General features: G+C 47.9%; 2 non-coding genes across 2 annotated transcripts; both read left to right on the top strand.

Annotated features, from left to right (window-relative positions):
• Nucleotides 1-593: 593 nt before the first annotated feature.
• trnan-guu (transfer RNA asparagine (anticodon GUU)) lies at nucleotides 594-667 on the top strand. Its single transcript has one exon. It is a non-coding gene; the product is annotated as a tRNA-Asn (tRNA).
• Nucleotides 668-3,142: 2,475 nt separating this feature from the next.
• Nucleotides 3,143-3,214, top strand: trnae-uuc (transfer RNA glutamic acid (anticodon UUC)). Its single transcript has one exon. It is a non-coding gene; the product is annotated as a tRNA-Glu (tRNA).
• The last annotated feature ends 446 nt before the right edge of the window (nucleotides 3,215-3,660 follow it).

Below are 3,660 nucleotides of genomic sequence, written 5' to 3' on the forward strand. Positions count from 1 at the left end.
AAATGGAAATTGCTCATCCCTGAACATGATGCATGTGTTACAATGGGGAAGAGGTTTTGGCAAAATATTGTCAGTTAGCAGGTGGAAAAATGTTCAGGAAGTAAAACACAAATCCCAGTCTCCAGCTTTGTGAATCTTTAGAAACTCTTTGGGAAGTGGAATTCGAGGAGAATGAAGGATGAACTGTCCGACTGAGCAGAGACAGTCCAGACACCGTCCCCTTGTTTAAGAGGCCGATTGACTCTGATATTCTCCGGAGATGAACTGACCCGAGACATTGAAAGAATTCTCTGCACATCAGGAATTCAAACCCATTCTCGGCTCGGGGCCAATGAGAAAATTCGGGAAGAGGCAAAACACTGAAAGGCTTGGAGGGCGATGGCCCCGGTGTAGGAGAGCTCGTTCCTAGTGTCATGGATGTGCCTGCAGATGGTGGGATCAGGCTGTCCCCATGTCTCCATAATGAATGTCCAAGGCTTTATTATGGAAAATTAAAACTGATAGAAGATAATGGTAATTTTGGGCGGGGCGGGTTGAATTATGAATTGAATAGTAGGTTCCTCAAAGACACTTTGCCGGCCGCGCTGGGACCTGTCTCTGTGGCGCAATTGGTCAGCGCGTTCAGCTGTTAACCGAAAGGTTGGTGGTTCGAAACCACCCAGGGACGGAGTGCCACTTGTTCTCGCTCCTACCGCTTTCTTGGCTGCGAAGGTGCACGTTTTTCATGGTTTCAGGTAAATGTTTCCCAAACGGAAATCTTTTCCACTGAGGCAGCACAAAGGGGTTTCTGAATTGATTGAATTTCGAACGTAAAGGACTGCGGATGCTGAGAATCCGAGACAGAAAGCGAAACTGCTGGAAAAACTCAGCAGGTTTGGCTGTACTTGGATGAGGTAAAAAACATGTTCTGAAATGTTGTCTCTGATTCTCTTTCCACAGATGCTGCCTGACCTGCTGAGTTGCTCCTGCAATTTCTGTTTTTGACTGAATGTCCATTTCATCTTTCGGGATGAAACACCCAGACTCGCCATTTGCAGATATTTAACCCTTTCGAAACCTGTGAAGTGATTGGATTCAAACAAACTCAGCAATGATTTACTCTTTCGCAGCTCCACAGGCAGATAGACCTGGGAAATGAAGCTGTCAGTGTGGTTCTGTATTGGTGGGCCGAGTGGTGAATGCGATGGACATGAAATCCATTGCGGTTCCCACACGCAGGTGTGATCCCTGCCGACTTCAGTTGAGAAATGACATCAAAAGAAAAGGGAGATTGCTCCACGGTTTTTTTTTTAAATGCAATCAGTGGACGGGTTGAAATATTTCAATCACATTGGCACTGGTCGGGAATCTGCCTGACAGGGTGGAAAAGGCAGATACCCACAGAGCTGCTATTGAGGCGATGAGCCAAGAGTTTGGAAATGAAACTAGAACAGTGAGGGGCGTAAAGTCGTGATCGAAGTTAAGCAGGCACCTGAGGATAAAGGTGTTTTATTTCCCGGTGAAAGATACTGCTTCACAAAGTTGGGACTATGGAAGGGAAGCAGTGACGGTGATTATCTTTGGCTGTTCCTCTTGTGAATGTTCCCATTGCTGCGCATGTCCGTGTTAACGTCAGAACTCTGCAGCATGGTGGCGTTAGATACGCACAGTGCCGGGGGCGCAATGGATGACGCATCTGACTCCACCTACCTGTTTGAAATGCAGCTCACAGCTTCTTCACACACCCCAATTAATCTTTCTCATTGTCCTGAAGCCGGCACACGGTTTGAATTCCCGATCTGCAGGAACGAGACTCTTTTCAATGTCTCGCGTCAGGAAATGTCCCTGAGAACATCAGAGTCAAGTCATAGCGCTGTCGGAGGAGGGGAAGCTGAAATAGCCCCACACGCTGCTCACGGGCACATTTCACTTTCCCCAACACACTGCCCCAACCACTGCGCCTCCTGGGAGTGGAAAGGAAACAAACACCAAAACCCAGTCTCAGCTTTGTAAATCTTCAGGAAATAAGAAAACTGTTCATCCCTTCGGATCTTCCATCCTGGGCTGACAGCCTTGATTTTAAATGGATGTCCAGTCAGTGCCGACTCGTTTTGGCTGAAAAAAATCTTCCTTATCTCATCCCAGCATTTCTTGCCAGAGAGACCTGTGTGGCAGAGTTCATGTATATATTTCCTTGTATGGTATTTTGTAAATAACATTCGTTTGCTGGTTGTTTGTATCGGGTATTTCAGGTTCATTAGCCGCTGTTTAAGTGTGTTGGGAGGTTTGTGGGCTACCATGATGCTGAGAGGTTTGATTTGTCTGGACATCATTTCCCAGATGTCTTTAATGTAAAGTAATGTGCTAGGGTTTCTGTAGACGTTGTGTCTACTTGTGTCTGTTTGTTGATGTGAAATCGGCACACTGGGTTTATTGGGTAGGCAAAAGTGAGGACTGTAGATGCTGGAAACCAGAGTTTAGATCAGAGTGGTGCTGGAAAAGCACAGCAGGTCTGACAACTTCCGAGGAGCAGGAAAATCGACGTTTTGGGCAAAAGCCCTTCATCAGGAATAGAAGCAGGACGCTTCCAAGGGTGGCGAGATAAATTGGGGGGGTGCTGGGCCAAAGGTAGCAAAGAGTACAATAGGTGAATGGGGTTGGGGACGTAGGTGACAGGTCAGAGAGGAGGGTGGAGCGGATAGGTGGGAAGGGAGATTGACAGGTCCTGAGGACAGCGCTCAGATGTAAGGTTGGAACTCAGCTAAAATGGGGGGGAGTGGAAATGAGGAAACTGGTGCAGTCCACATCGATGTCCTGGGGTTGAATGTATCCGAGGCAGAAGTTGGGGCGTTCTTCCCCCAGAGGGAGGGGCGATGGAGGAGGCCCGGGTCCTGCATGTCCCTGGCAGAGTGGGAGGGGAGGTTGAAATGTTGGGCCACAGGGCGATGGGGTTGATTATTGCGGGTGTCCTGGAGATGTTCCCTCAAACGCTGTGACTTGATTCTGCGACGGGGCTCCAGTCTCCCCAATGTAGGGGTGACCGCATCGGGAGCAATGGATACAAGAAACAACTTTGGTGGAAGCCTTCGAACTCCCGTGACCCGGGTTCGATTTCCGGGCAGGGAAGCAATTTTCAGTAGAGCTGTCAAACTTCGCTGCCATCTCCCTGGTGGTCTAGTGGTTAGGATTCGGCGCTTTCACCGCTGCAGCCCGGGTTTGATTCCCGGTCAGGGAAGCAATTCGTAGTATATTTTTCGGGCTGCCCATTCTCCTTAAATGCGCTGTAGAGTTACTAATTGGTCTTCGGAGTCACTGGGTGCTGCACTGTGTTGTGGTTCGTTGGAATAGTACCCTCGTTCAGATTTGTTTGTAGGTGTAGGGATGATTATTTCTGTAGCTAAGTACTTGGTTCGTGTGTGTTGCTTTCCTGCAGAGGCTGTTTTGAATTTATCATTGACTGGTCGGTCTACTGTGACATCCAGAAATGGCACTTTGTTGTTGTTCTCCTCTTTTGTGAATTTTATGCCAGGAAGGAGATTGTTGATGGTGTTGTAGGTTTCCTCTAATTTGTTTCATTTTTTGATGACAGAAGTGTTTCATGGGCGTTTCGTTGATTTGTTTGTAGGGCTTGTTACTGAATATGAAGTGGGAGGTAAGGCACAGTTCCACGAGGTTGACAGT

The sequence above is a fragment of the Chiloscyllium punctatum genome, chromosome 36, assembly GCF_047496795.1.
Source record: "Chiloscyllium punctatum isolate Juve2018m chromosome 36, sChiPun1.3, whole genome shotgun sequence".
Classification (NCBI taxonomy): Eukaryota; Metazoa; Chordata; class Chondrichthyes; order Orectolobiformes; family Hemiscylliidae; genus Chiloscyllium; species Chiloscyllium punctatum.